This window comes from Marmota marmota, unplaced genomic scaffold (genome assembly GCF_001458135.2).
Source record: "Marmota marmota marmota unplaced genomic scaffold, marMar, whole genome shotgun sequence".
In the NCBI taxonomy this organism is placed as follows: Eukaryota; Metazoa; Chordata; class Mammalia; order Rodentia; family Sciuridae; genus Marmota; species Marmota marmota.
Window position 1 is genome coordinate 27,706,415 of NW_026000101.1, and position 16,600 is coordinate 27,723,014.

The following is a 16,600-nucleotide window of genomic DNA, read 5'->3' on the forward strand; positions in this document are numbered from 1 at the left end:
CTGCAAATAGTGATAATTTAAGTTCTTCTTTTCCTATTTTGATGCCTTTAATTTCTTTCGTCTGTCTAATTGCTCTGGCCAGTGTTTCGAGAACTATGTTGAACAGAAGTGGAGAGAGAGGGCGATATGGTCTTAAATGGTTCTATTGGCTAACCATAAGTGATTTTTGTTTTCAAAACTAATGGTTTAGAATCACTAATAGATTGAATTTACAGTTAGTGTATTATGGTGTTTTTCATGAGAATGGAATCCTAAATAACCATGGTTAGCTGGTTTGGTGTTTACAATTCATGACATTTCCAGAGAGACAAATCTTTGTTTACCCACTGTCCGAGGCAGATGAGGTAAACATCACCTGTGGCTCAGCAGCAGGTGCACACCATGTACCATGGCTGAGTTACCACTAGCAGATGATCATTGATTATGCTTTTAGTTTTTTCAAGGTCAAGGAAAAGTCTGGCTGTTTTATACAGCAGATAGCAAACTATAGCCTTAGCAGAAAAGTCTTTTAATGCCTTTTCTTGCTTTGGCAATGATGTACTATATGCTGCAGCCTTACTGTGTCTCTTAAACAGGTCATATATTTTCTTTTATGCTCAGCTGAGTACAGCTAAGATCAATTTTTAAATCGCATTGCCATATTATCCATCTCCACTATTGGAGACTAGGTCGATAATTGTTTGCTATTTTTAAAAAAGCTTTTTAGTTATACATCTTGGAAGGGAAGGAGAGGTAGGACATACTTAATTCCCCCAAAGTGTTAAGTTGTAAATTAAAATTAAACCAAACCATGTGTGTAAAATCTCCATACTCTAGAGAAAAGATCTATTTTGTATTCGTAGGGTATGTAAAACAAGAAAAGCAAAGAATAACTATGAAACAATTAATCCTAGGGAAATAACCAGTTTTACTATTTTAATTCAAGCACTAAAATTATTGACAAAAACCATTTCAGACATAAAATAAGGAAAGACTATAATGAAAAAATACTTTTTCTACATATTGTTATTACTATTAATTTTTCCTAGTTTAGGGACTATGTTTTTATTTGTAAAGCTACTATGATTTGGATGTGGTTTGTCCTCAGGGTTCATGTGCTGCAGGTTTGGTCCTCAGTGTGTGGATATTGAGAGGTGGTACAACCTTCAAGAGGTGGATCTAGAGTAAAGAATTCAGATCATTGGGGGTAGTATAGTCAGAAGGTATTAACACTGGTCTTGAGTGAATTCTTACAGTTTTATGAAACAGCAAGCCTGACCCCTGATTCTGTCTGTTTTCCTGTCTTTCCTTTCTGCAGGAAGCTACTTCCCTTTCTTCTTCTCTGTCATATTGGAATGCAGTCAAGGGGGTCTTTACCAGAGGCTAGATGAGGCCACCTGAACTTTGACTTTTAGCTTCCAAAACTGTGAATTAAATAAACATTTTTCTTTATAAAGTTCCCAGCTTCAGGTACTTTGTTAGAGTAACAAAATGTAGACTAATACTAAAGAATAAACCAAAGTAAATTGGATGAAGAGAACTTTTCTGTACTATTTTTGCAACTGCAAGTGAATGTATAATTTTTTTCAAAGTGAAAAGTTAATAACATAAGAATCATATTTTTGACTATCAAAAGATAAAATATGACATTAATTATTTCATAGATTTCCTCATTAAAATAATACTCTGTGTTCTGAGACATTTCTTAGTTTGTAATTTTTCCATAGAGTAAAACAAAATTTTGAAATTTACTGAAGAACCAGAAGATATTTAATATAATTGGTCATGATGATAATTAAATAAGTCAAAGTCATATTTTTTTTCTTTTTAATATATATGAAAGAGGCTCTCATAATAGTGATCTGTTTTGAATAAACTTGTGAGAGTAAGTAAATGATATTCACAATCCCTAGAACAATGAGGAAAATAAATGTATAAATTGAAACTCATGAATATCAGAAGACATTAATGGGAAGGATTTCTTTCACAAATCAGAACCTATTAGGGAACAGTGTGTTAAACTGAATGTTGAAGCAAGAATTTGTTTAAAGAATGACTCAGATGAGCATGTTTAGGAAAACTACTCTTAATATGCCTCCAATTTTTTTTTCATAGCCTTAATATTTAAGTTATCTTACACGTAAAAAGTTAAGTATCATTTATTTAATCAAAGAGACATGCAAATTATGACAATGGGAACATAAGGAAAGCGAAATACATGTATTTACAAAAGAAATAAAAAATAAATTCAGAAATTTGAATGAAAACTATAACATAGTTAATAATTTAAACCAAGAACTTTTTCTTAAACACAGCTAAATAGCTAAAAAAAAAAAAAACTAGAAAATAAGTCAATTTTAAAATAGACATTGTGATTGTGAAGGTCATTTGGAAATATACTATCTGAAAACAGAAGGATCCCCCCCCCCAAAAAAAAGGATGAGAATTGACTATTTCAGTCATATAGTAGCATATATTAAAACACTGGACTAATTTAAATACTTGTTCTTATTGCATTAATAACATTTCATTGAACTGAATAGAGAAGAAAGTGGCACATTTTTAAAAGAAATGTAATATATGGTAAAGTTGGCTTTTCAATTAGTGGGAAAAAGTGTGTGTGTGTGTGTGTGTGTGTGTGTGTGTGTCTATATATATGTTCATATTCTTGGGGGCAGCTGGTTAGCCATGTCAGAAAACATCCATTTCACATTTACCTCGCTCTGTAAGCCAAAATAGATCCCATATGTTCCAGAAATTTGAATATAAAATAGTAAAACTATGAAAGTCATAAAAGGAAAAGGAAGTTTAATATTCTTAGAATGAAATGCTTGAAGCCATAAACAAACAATAAAACAAGACTGATCATGTAAAATGTAGATACTTTAGCATAGCAATATATATTTTTTTAAGGTGAAAGTCTTTTTGCAGTGCACTTTACAGAGGAATGGCTCATATTCTGGAAAGAAAAGCCTTTCCTGATCTGACCCAGAGCTTCTCTGCCAAGAACAATTACCAACACCAGTGTCTCCCCTTGCTCCTCTCATCTCACTGTTCCTCACCGTACTTAACATTCCAAATTCCAAATACCCTCCGTCTCACAGCACTTGAATTACTATTGCATCCAACCAGAACGCGTTCTTTCAGGTATCTGCAGAGCTCATACCCCCATGTCCTGCTTACCTGTCTCCGCTTCAGCTGCATTCCTGGTCATCATAGCCACATTAGCACCCTTGTCACTCTTTACCTCCTCCCATCCTGGTTGTTTCTTTAGCACTATTACTTGCCTTACATAATATTACTTATTTATTTATTGTTAACCTTCCTAACAAGTCTCATGGTTATTGTGAATAGGAACATCATGCTTTTACTTGTAACAGTGAAAAAATAAAATAAAATTTTAATGGCACACAATTTTAGAAAATGAGGGGGAACAAAATTTCTTTAGAGAATGATGACACTATCCAAATTTGTTCTTTTATCTTTAGATGAGAAGGTACAGATCTAAGTTTTCATCCAACTAACACATTCACATGTTTATTTATATTCATGTCATGGTATTGATAGTAATAACAATGAAAATAAGTACAATCAAAATATCCGTTGGGGACCAACTGAACAAATTCCTGACCATCAAAAATAATATATCAAACACTGGTTATGAAGAATAACATAGATTCAAAATTATGCTATGAAAAGTGGACAAGTTGAAGGAAGGAAAGTAGTTTAGAAGTCCAATATGTATAATTTGCTTTCATTTATATAAAGCATGAATAAATAAAACCAGGAAGTTGTTAGCTCTCACATCACAGGGAGTAGAACAAGATGTGTAAGGTGAGGGGTAGATCTAATGTCAATATACCTTTTTGTCATGTTTAATTTTACCACTTTCTGTGCCATTGAAAATCTCAAGCACACACACAATGGGAAAGAGAGTCAGAGAGAGGGCAGGGTGTGTGCTCATCTTGGAGAGTGGTCAGACTGCCTACAAAAAACTAGAGAGGGCATGAGATGATGTCTGTCTGCATACAGTGAGGGGAAACCACAGAGGAAGCTAGATCCAACCCAAGTTTCCCAGCCAATTCTTATGGAAACCAGTTTAGTTTGAGGCCAGTTTTGTCTAATTCTCCTCTTCTCAGTTCCAAACAAGATTGTCTGAAGAGATTGACAATATGATTTGAAAGCTTTTATAACAATAATTTACCTCAATTCACATAGATATGCTATATTAGGGTTACCTAGCAGTATCATTTCTACATTGGAAAGTGGATTTTCTAAGAAGCAAAATATCTTTATATTCAAATGTATAAAACATAAATTATATGTCTAAGGAACAGATATCTTTAAGAAGTAAGTATACTTATGTAACCTTTCTTCTCTCAGGGAACTATATTTGTATTTTTTTTCCTTGGGGTCCTATGACATGTACATTAACACAATATATTCATTTCTGCATTTAGTTTGATCCACTAGAAATTTTGCCTACAGTGGGTTGTAATAGAGACCTCTGGGTCTGATTTACATGCTTTCATTTTTACCATGTGGTTTGAAGACATTATAAAATATCTATGTGAAAATGTATTCTATCAAAACGAATTTTAAAGCTCAAAAAATCAATCAAACATTTCATGACAGTTGACCCAGACAATTCTAATATTTTGCTTTAGGAAATCCTAATTGTTTCCTTTAATAAAATTAAGAAAATAGTAAGTAAAGCTTTAAAGAAAACGACCAGATTTCTTTTTCTGAAGTAATTCTATTCTATCACTACATTTTATTATGTGACACATTTACAATTGAATAATGTAATGCTACAAGGTTTTCATTTTTCCCCCAAAATTATTACTCCATCAAAGATATTTTGAAATTCCTTTGATGTTCGTAGCCTTTACACTTTTTGGTTGTCCTCCTACAGTTATACTTTGGTTTATTAAGACAGCTTTCTAATGGTAGTCCTGCTTCCAGTCCATTCGACTCCTCTGAGTTTGTAATGCTCTTATTTCATTCCTGTGCTAAAGCATCTTAAATGATTACCTACTGTTCAAAGGATAGAGTTTCAACTACTTTATCACCAAAAGCCTTTAAGACTGTGAGCTTTATAATATAACCAGGTTACCCTATACACAGCTAATTACAGGAAACTGGTCCCAATTTGTGGGCTCAAAGGCCTAGAACTAGAGCTGTTCATTGGACGTGAGCCAAAAGCTGGAGGAACTGAGCTAGAAGCAGGCATATAAGAAATTCAGACCACAAAACCAGGCCCTTTTTTTCCCCCTGCCTATGAAGCATCAACAGACACCAAAGCAGGAATCGAAGTGGAGGCATGGAGAGAATAGAACAGCAATCCACACAAAACTGTTTATCCTGAAGCAGCAGGAGTAAAGGAGGAGGAAGCTTTCAATACATTAATAGGATTGTTCTAAGAGATGAGTGGAGAATCACAATGGGAAATCCAGATAACTTAGCAGATGAACAGAAGAAAAATCATTTTAGAAATAAATACTATGTTTGGATAGCATATCAAGATTTATATTCGATGTATCCTTTTATATTTACATATAATAAAATTATAGTTAATATTTATAGGAAGTTACTATGTACTATGAGCATTTCATGCATTATCTCATTTCAACCCTAAAAATAATCCTATGAGGTTAGAGGTATTATTATCATCAGTTTATAGATTGCAGAGCAGAAAAAGTAAGTGGCATACCTAAGGGAACACTACTAGAATATGACAATGTTGGTGTTTATAGCCAGGTTTACTGATACCAGTCTATGCTCTGGGATACTAAGTGTTTTCTTCTGGCAATTACTCCTGCATATACCCAATGTTGCACAAGTATAGATATGCTAATAGAAGCAGAGAAATCAGAAACTACCTGTATTGCTTATCTGTAGTGGTGTGGTTATTTTTCTAAATAAGACTAGAGATTAAATTTGTATTTTTCAGAGAATGATTGACTCTTTGAGCAGCAATTTGTTTGTTTTTCAAACTCTTCCATGCCCTCAGCCCAGTTGTGCCCTTGGCTAGACAATTTCCTGAAATGTATGTCATTTGGCAGGATGCATTTATTTCCTCTTGATTGGTCTACTTAGCACTTGTTAATATTCAAATAAATAATTTAATTTTGTTACTTGCTCCATCTTATCTATTTTACACAACAATCTATTCTAGGTAATGAACAATGATGATATTTACAAAGTAACTTTATCTCTGGCTCATTCACCAAAGGAATATGAAACATTAATTTTTCTTTCAGTTTGTGGTGGCAAAACACTTAAAATAGAAACATAAAGCTATATTGGTAATATTTATTTCACTTGCTCTTATTTAATTCTCCAGTAAGAAATGGAATATTTTCTATTATTAATGTTGAGATCTCTGTATTTTAAAATTGTTTTCCATGTTTACTTCTTAGATGGGGAAATATTGTAGCTATGATTTACATTCCTAACAATTATAATTTATTAAGACTCCAACCTAGACATTTCATTATACTGGATTATTTTGTTTTAGTCTGATGAGCATTAATGCTGCTTTTAATGTCATTGGCTTTTATATCCTTATAATGAGCTCCTTTATTTTACTACACAAAAATGTCCTTTCACTGATGTGCTAAGGTGGATGCCGATAACAGAAGATCATCAAAACAAAATGAGTTTTTGTGAATTAACCTTCATGTTTTGATTTCTTCAGTGATTTTTGTTATCTTACTTTCTGGCTGCAGGTGGTTTTGAAGATAAACAACTGGATTAATTCAGAAGCCTTAGAGCTCCTCACCTATTACACATTCACAAGGCAACAGAGGCAACAAAGTAAGTACTCTTAAGGGCTATTCTTTTATAGATGGAAATGTCTAATGTAAGGAGAACTTAATTAACCAAGAAATTCTGTTTTACAAAATCAAAAAGGAAATCAAATGAGAAATAATTTGTGATTGGGGAAATTTGTTAGCAAGGCAATAGGAGCTACATAGAACTGTATATCAAAATGAAAAGTCTAAAGCTGGTTGAAGTGGCAGTAAGAGTCTTAAGATTTTGAAGAAGAAAAAAAGATTATTAAGAGAGGATAAAAGAGTAACCAAAATTATTTTAGATATTACCTTTCCCCATATCAGCCCCAACAACCACAACACTGGATAGTTAGTTATAACTGCTAATAGATTCCTTCCATGTCATCTTCAGCCAAATGTTTGCAGATTTGGAGACCAATCATATTTGCTCTCTAAGGTAAAATATTTTTTCCTAATCAGTTGACTGTCTCCACCTTTTTGTGTTCTTATCCTTCCTTATTGTTGTGATAGGACAACCTGAGTTTTAGTCCACGGGAGAAGGAATTATCTCTGGGTTGGCAAAGGAACAAGTTGTAGTTTGTGTAGATTCAAATTCATTCTTGCTTACAGGGAAACACCTTATAGGAATCTTGTAAAAATTTCTGTAAGATGGTTGCTATTGTCTCTGAAGAAAAATGCTCAAGTGTACAGCAAAGTGGATGTAAAGATTTAGAAGAATGGCAAAAATCTTGGAAAACTTCAAAGTCAAGGTGATCAGAGAAGGATGCAATCAAGGGAAAATAAAAAGATTTTTAATTTTCCCAAGAGCATATTTGAAATCTATACTGACGTCAAAAACCTAGATTTGAGCTTTCCAAGGTACTGTTTAGAAATGGGGAAATGACACATAAATGGAGAAATATGAACCTTGACATTATTGAATGTGATCTGAGTGAAAATGATGGTCCATCATTTTAGGATGAAAGGAAGATATGCAGAGGGAGTGAAATGGGGAGTGAAATTAGGAGAGGGAAGAAGGCAATGAAATATTGGAGAAAAAATATAAAGTCAAATAAGACTTCTGAAAAGTCCTCCATAAAAGCAATGAGAAAACCATCAAAAAAAAAAAAAGAAAGAAAAAATAAAAGAAAGGCAGGAAACAAGAAAGAGTGGGAGAAGGTAAGGAAGGAAGAAACTGTCAGAATCCTACAAGTTCAGAACTCAAGAAATTAACAAAAGACTTTAGTTAACGCAGACAGCACTCATTCAAGAAAAGTGGCTAAATCTTGGTTGAGACTGCAAGCTTTTGTGGCATTCCCCTTTCTCTATTCCCACTGCTTGCGCTCTAGTTCCATGGAAGTCTTGAAACATAATAGTTCACATTTGCAGTGAAAATAGTGAAGAGGCAGCCACTGGAGACATTAGAAGAGTGTTAGAGCTCCTTCAATGACTTTCCCCAAAGAATTGCCAGCGCCTGACTTGCCTGCAATTCCCTGGAAGATGCCACCTGCAAAGCTGTCTGTACCGACAGACCATGACAGCACTCATCCTGAATGAGCAGCCTTTTCTGCCAGGGGTGGGGAAGGGGAATATTTGCCATAAAAACTACAAGCAGTTGTTTAACTTCCAGTTTCCCTGAAGCAGTTGAGGCAGCAGATAACAGTTCTGGCAAACAATAGTATAAACACAAAGCATAAAAGGAAAAGCTGGAAATAAGATTCCAAAGGGCTTTGACATATTCTGAAATATTATTGGGGATTTAGAAAGCCACATGCATGCATAAAGCACATCCTGCAGGCAGTGGTGTCTCCTTTGTGGAAAGACAAAAGGAGGCCCAGGCTCTCATCTCTGGAGGCCCTTGTGGCTCTGCAGTACTGGAAAGGGAAGGCAAAAGCAGACTTGACAAATCCCAGGCTGCATATTGAAGGTATACCCCGACGCACAAGCACAGCCCCTCAGCTCAGACTGATCGTATTTTTTTTTTTTTTTACCAAAAATCAATTGATCATACACAGTGAGGATCTACTTCTGGACTTCTTTGTGTTCCATTGATTTATTTATCTATCTTTACATTCAATATCATGTTGTTCTGATTACTATATGCTATAGACTGTGTCTCCCCCGAGAAATTCATTGAAATCTAATCTCCAATGTGATAGTAACAAGTTGGGCCCTTGGAAAGTGATACAGACATAAAGATGGAGCCTTCACAAATGGATCAGTCCTCTCCTAATAAGATGCCGAAGAGCTACCTTGCACTCCTTCTGCTCTCCGAGGCTATAAGGGAACATCAACAATCTGTAACACGGAAGAAGGCCCTAAACAGAATTGACCAAGGTTGCACCCCATCTCAGATTTCCAGCCTCCATTAACGTTGAGAAGTAAATTTCTGTTGTTTTTAAGTTGTTTGGTCTATGATGCAGTGTGATAACAGAATAATACACTGTAGATTTGTAAACTTTTCTTCTTCTTTTTCAAAGGCTTTTTGCTGTTGTTGTTATTTAGATACTTTTCATTTCCATATTAATTTAGAATCAGCATGTCAAATTTTATGAAATATTTTTAATATAAGGATTGCTTTGAATATATTGTTCAGTTTATGGAGAACTGGCATCTTAACAATGCTGAGCCTTCTGACGGATGAACAAAGAATGTACCTCCATTTTATTTCATTTTTAAAGATTTTTCTTAACAACATTTTGTAGTTTTCAGTGCTCAAATAACTCCCCTATTTTATCAAATTTATCCCTATTTTAACCATTGTGTCATTTTAAGAGGTATTTTTTTTGGCTTTAATCTCAATCTGCATTGTAAATATATATAAATAAAAGTGATTCATGCACCCTGATCTTGCATCCAGCAAACCTTGCTGAAGTCATTCATAAGTTCTAGCAGCTCTGACATACATTCCGTTGGATTTTCTGCATAGATGGTCGTACCATCTGTGAATCAAAACATTTTTGCATTTCTAGTGTTCCATGAGTGAATACAAAGTTGAAGAGATCATTTTTTTTTTTAGGTTGAAATGTATCTGTGTCTTTCTAGTTAGCTCTTTCTAATTTTGCTCATTTTTTATTTTTAATTAGGAATGAATGCCTAGTTTTGTCAATTGTTTTTAATGTCTACTGAAATGATAATATGTATTTTTAATTTCTGTCTTTTAATATGGTGATGTAAATAGATTGATTTTCAAACGTTGAACCAGCCTTGTATGCTTGAGATAAATTTCACTGTGTCATGGATGGTTATTTTATATATATTATATATAATATATTTATATTATAAATAATATATATTATAAATAATATTAAAAATGATATTATATAATGCTTATAAAATATATTTATATATTATAAAAGTTATATATAATATAGATTTATTCTATATATATTATACATTATATACATAAATATATAGATAGATAGATTTGCTAATGTTCTGATGATAATTTTGTTAATGTTCATGAAGGACACTGTTTCATAGTTTTCTTGTAATAGCTTTCTTAGTTTTGATAAAGTGTAATGCTGGCCTTAAACAATGAAATAAAAGATACTCTTATATTTTTCAATTTTTGGAAGAAAATTTGTATGAAATTTGTATAATTTCTTCCCTAAATATTTGGCAGCATTCACCTGTGAAGTCATCTTGGACTGAAGTTTTGTTCACCTAAAAATACAATATATTTATTAGATATAGGGCTATTCTTATTTATTTTTCTTGAGTGAGCTTTGGTAGTTTGGGTCTTTGAAGGAATATGTCTGTTCATCTAGTTTTGGGATTTATCCCCATAAAGTTTTTCATAATATTCCACTATTTATTTTTGATATCTATAAACAGTGTTCTTCAAAGTTCTTCACTCCCATAAAAGCCTTTAGACATTTTCTCGGCTTCTCCACTAAAATTTTAATTCCACAAGTATATTTAATGTGCATAATTGGATGGCTTTGAACATATCTATAGAGATGTAAAACCATCACCCCAATCAAGGTAAAAAATCTATCTATCAGCTACAAAAGTTTCCTCCTGTATCCCACCGTTTCTTTGGTGGTGAGATACTTAACTTGAGATATACCATCTTAACAAATTTTTCAGTATACAATACAATAATGTTAACTACGGGCCTTATGTTGTACAACAGATGTCTGAAACTTGCTCATCTTGTTTTACTGAGATGCTATACCTGTAGAACAACTCACCAGTTTCCTTTCCTTGACCCTGGTAACCACCATTCTTCTCTGTTTTAGATACCTCATGTTCATGGGATCATGCAGTTCTTGCTCTTCTGTGACTGGCTTATTTCAATTAGCATATTTTAAGGGAATCTTGCCATTTGTAGCAGTATAGAACAAAGAAAGAGAGGTGATATATATGAATCAAATCATCTCCTTGTGAGATTGTTAATCCTGTTTCAGGAAGTACTAAGTCTATAAGAACATTGTGCTTTTTATTTTATATTAAGAGGAATCTTTAAAGATATATATACATATATCGATATACATATATATAGCATATACAAATAAACATATATGTTTACAAACATATAAATATATTTTTACCCATATTAGATTCTATGATTCTTAATCTAGTTTCTATTAATAGATAATTTTATTTAACATTGAAATGGGAAAATTTTCAGTTAAAAGTAAATTATTTTGGTTTTCTAATAATAATGAAAACTATATGTATTTTATAAACTTTCTATTTAGTTTTGTTTTTCTCTGATCTTAAATTTACTCTTCATGCTATCTTATTCATTAAATATTCTATTTATATTCCCTTTGTAGTTTTGCTCAGGATCATTATGTTATTGTTTCAGTGGTTCTAATTTTTCATTGAAAATCTTTTTAAAAAAATTCATTAAATTAAAAAAAACTAATTGCAGAATGTCTTTTTAAATGATACATATAGTAAATAATAAAATATTACTTTATATAAGGTATAAAAGTTATATATTGTTAAGGTGAGATTGCAATAAATCACCAAGTCAATATAAAAACAGGAGAGTGAAACCTTTATACACCAGCCAGCGGGCCAGATACATCAGCTGGCTGGCCAAGGGGTAGGCTGCAAGTCTACACCATTTGACCCCCTCCTGGGGTTTGAGTACACCTTTTATAGTACAAAACCATATTAAAGAATTAGTGGCTGTTGCTATGATTCAAAACCATAAACATATGTCATGATATCTAAAATCATAAGCAGAAAAGGGAGTGGCCCAAAATGTCCCTAGTTGAGTACAAGTTAAAAAATGCTTACTAACATCTAGACAATCAGTCTCTGACAGGGTACATTGTCCAAGAAAAACAGGAATCAAAGAGAGAACATTTTTACATTGTATAAGAATTGCCATTTTGTGTTGCCAAACATGCTATGCTAAGCAACTCTTGATGGGTACACAGGCGGGGCTTTCTGTAGGAGAAGCATTTCTTACATGATGTGGAGACTCAGGGCAAAATGGAGTCTGTTTGGTCATTGCTCATACAGCCTGACTCATAACAATATGGAAGCTAGTACTCTCCACCAAGAACACTTTATAGCACTTATCATGTTATATTTATCAGTAGTAAGTTGTATCAATGATCAAATGCCTAACAGAGGTCACAGAAAATAATAACAAACAGATTTAAAACAATAATAACCAGTACCTTCATATTATCCTTTAGCAATTATAGAATATTTTCATAACTTAATTCTCACAAAACACTCTAGAGTAGTATGATCATTCTTTCAAATATGTACCCGTGGACTCAAAAGTCTGAGCAGCTACATGTGTTCATAAAGCCTTCTTTGGTAAGCCTAGAACATGTGAACATAGATACACAAAAACTTGGTATCCACAATCCTAAATGTCTAGATTTTCATGGATATTTCCTTTTCAACTAGATATTAGTTCTTGTATCCAATCCAGAAGATATTTGTAACTATTTCATCAAAAGATAAATAATACATATTTCTACTCTTATAACTTTCCAGCCATTGCTACAAAGGAGAACATAGTATAAAACTTTCCTTGCTGTCTGAAGTCCAAATAACAGCTAGCACCTCCTTCTTGGTTAGAAATGGCAGGAAAATCTGCATTGTATTTGAATTAAATGATGAAAAGCTGGCCATTCTGATAGTCAATTCTCCATCTTTACAAGAAGCCTGCGCATGACCCAAACCAAGAAACTAGTGGAGTTGTAGGATCCTCCTATAAGAGTTCTGCATGCCACATCATTATCAGCATGCCCTCCTATGGATTTCTTTTCTCAGTAGCATGTCAGACATGGAGTCCATTCCATGGAAAACTATACAGTTAAATGTGGAGGATATATAAACAAGAGACTCTAAGAATCAAGAGCTCCTGAAATAAGTATTGTTTCATTTTCATATGTGATGACATTGGTGTTCCACATTAAGAGAAAATAAAATCTTGGCAATACTGAGGATATGGGGCTAATAAGAGAGTCATAGTAAATAGAACCCAAAGAAAATTGTGCTGGGTGGTAATCTTGGTTAAAATTACTTGGCCTCTATATCCAAATTTCCTCATTTGCAAAATATGAGGATTAAATGAGTTAGCACCAATAAATTACTATGCACAGTACTTGGCACATACTGAACACTTCAGAAGTCAATAAACAATTAGGATTTCTTAAAGTTTGACATTTTCACAATTTTCACTTCTTCTAGAAGCCACGGTTTAAGCAATTATCTCAAAAAATTTAGAAAGCTATCAGCTAATAGGACAATAATAGTTATCTGTATTTCTATCTCTGAGAGATAATTTTGATGAGGAGCTCTCCACACACATAAATGGCACTGTTACAGATTAGCATGGGCCAATCAATGGTTTTGGTTGAAATAACTGCTATGCTATGGTGTCAAACAAAACTCAAATCTTGATGCTGAAAAAGCAAAGCCTCATTTCTGAGATAACATGACATCACTAACACAGTTTTTCAGTGGGATCTTCTTACCAGAGTCATTCAGCCATCATCTTAAATACTGCTGATTATATTAGAATTAAAATTTTTTTTAAAAGCCTCTGGTTAGTTTTTCACTGTCATATCATCCCACTCAACTCATTGGCTAAAATCAGGGGACCAGAGTGTTCAGTCATTCCTGTTCCCCAAGTTAACGAGAGTCAAATGTCTGGGGAAAGCATTAACAAACACATTTTACAAATTCCTCGCATGTGGGCCAAAGAGTAGGGGTGGGAATGGGGAAGGAAGCAAATGAGGAAATGGAAAGACGGCTGTAATTCTGAGTTTGTGCAGCATTCCTTTCCCATCCTATCTTCCTCCCTCTCCCTTCATACATACTCATAAACTTCACACCAAGCAAGCATTCCCATCCAATGATCTGCTTTTTGAGAAGGAGAAGGAAAGAGAAACTACCAGTTCTAATCTAGCAATTTTTTTGTGTCCCTAGATCAGCCGAAGCATGTAGCGCTGTGGGATAGAATTATTGTCACAGCAATTTGGACTATGATACTAGAAACTATGCCTTGATTTATCACGTGTGTAAAACCTACAGAATCTTCATTTGTCTAAAGGGCCAAGGGATGACTACTTGAGTGTCAATTTTCCTTTGCAAATAATCACTACCATAGCAGCAGGGGAAAAGAAGTAACATCATTAAACTAAGATAAAAACAAATAAAATTAAAATGCTCCTCTGTATATATATCTCACCCTTCATCTCCCATTACCTGAGATAGTTTGAGGCCTCATATTTCCATGGGCCTGCTAACCAGCTCATCAGGATGTATGTGGCTCTCTGCTTAACTTTAGACAACTCTTTCTTATTTTGTTTTGCTTCCGTTATAAAAACTTGGTGGAGGAGAGAAGGAATTTCTTGACTGGCTAGGATCCTGAATGCGCATAGAGCCAGAGCCCAATTACTAACATACTTTGGGGACATACAACAATGAATTGGTCACTATCGCAGAAGCACACATGGGCTGCTCAATCTCAAACGTTACCCTTAGTAACAAAGACATTTTTCTTCTGAGCATCTTTTGTGAAAACAGCTATTGGAGGTAAAATTGGTCCTATTTAATTAACTTTTTACTTCTAACCCTGAGGCACACAAGAAAATAATGAAAAATCACCACAAAACAGTTGGTGACCACCTACTGGTTTTTTTTTTTTTTTTTTTTTTTTTTTTGCGATATTCCTAAATGTTTTGTTTCTATGCAAAAGCACTTTCCCCTTAGCATTTTAGTTATCAGAAAACTCAGTTGTATTAAGATAAAAGAAAATAGTAGAAAAGTGTTACATTGTTTACCTTTCATTGAATTGCTTATTTATGTTTGTTTTTATGTTTTCCATTGCTCTAATTCTATTTGGTGCACTTGCATTTACTTCCTGTTTTTTAAATACTTTGAATTTACTCCAGCCCTTCCCTCTCAATTTTGATGTATTTATGTTTTTTCTACAAATAGTCATATTGTATCATTAATGTAAAGCAGCAGAATGAAGAAAGTTGATGTTTTTAGGTCTCCTGTTATATCAGAATGCAACTGGTATTCAATTTATTTATATTTGCTCATTTCTCATATTATTCAGTGGAATTTGAAGAATGCTGCCATTTAATGAACTGAAAACAGTGATTTTGTAAATACTTACATTGGAATAATACAGAGTACTTAGATTGCATGGCAATATGGGTATGGCAATATATATTATTAGTAGTATTTGTGGTTAATTACATTGCTACGTTGATAAATTGAAATATAACCCTGACACAGTTCTCTTTTTTATATGCCCTTTTCCTCTGTGCTACAGAAATCACAATGAGTAATAAAAAGAGAGGTTAATCAACACTTTAAAGAAATGAAAGCAGTTAACCTTTTGTTGATGCTATTTATAATTTTGAGTTTGTGGATTTAATAAAAATATTCCACAATGAGAATTTCACAGAAAACTCAAATAATTAATAAATTCTCCCTGCAGATTATTACTTCTGTCAGTACTGAGAACTGGTATCAAAAAAATCCCCCAAATCAAACAAAGCACACCTTCACTTTTTGTCATATTCAAAGGACAAAAGTAATATCAAAACAAATCAACTTTTAAATGTTAAGAGGGTTGTCAAGGATGTCCTATCTATTAGGAGAAGTTTCTGTACTTTTCCATAGATGGAAGCTAAATAACTATTTTTCTTGAGTATACAAACTTGGAGCCAAAATCAGGACATTTAAGATAAGTGTACAATGTTCCCACGAAAGCAGTATGCAATAAAGTGAAGGAGAGTGGGAATAATATGAAGATGGTCATACTGAAAGATTCAGTTAAGTTTAATCATGTTAACTTCAGAATGTGAAGACAACTCTTACAATGAAGGTGGCAAGAGGTGGTATCAATGGTCTGGGGGAAATTTTTGCATATGAGAATAACACAACCAAGAGTACATACTGAATCCTGTCATAATCATGTCATTAAAAACAGTTTTTATTACATCATCTGAAATTGAGCATACTACTGCATGTTTTCATGACTTTTTGTGATCTATCCATCTAGATGGGTTCTTTTCTGTGATTTATCCTCATGGAGAATTTGTATTCAACTTCAAAAACAATTCAAATATTAATTCTTCTTTGTGAGTTCTCTGGGCCCAGTTACAATTGATCTCATCCTACTTCATGCAACTCTGAAGGACACTTAAACTGTGGGCTTCCACTTTAAAGCAATGACTTTCTCCATGTTCTTTTTTAAATTTAATTTTATTATTTTTTATTTATATATGACAGCAGAATGCATTACAATTCTTATTACACATATAGAACACATTTTTCATATCTCTGGTTGTATACAAAGTATATTCACACCAATTTATGTCTTTATACCTATACTAATGATG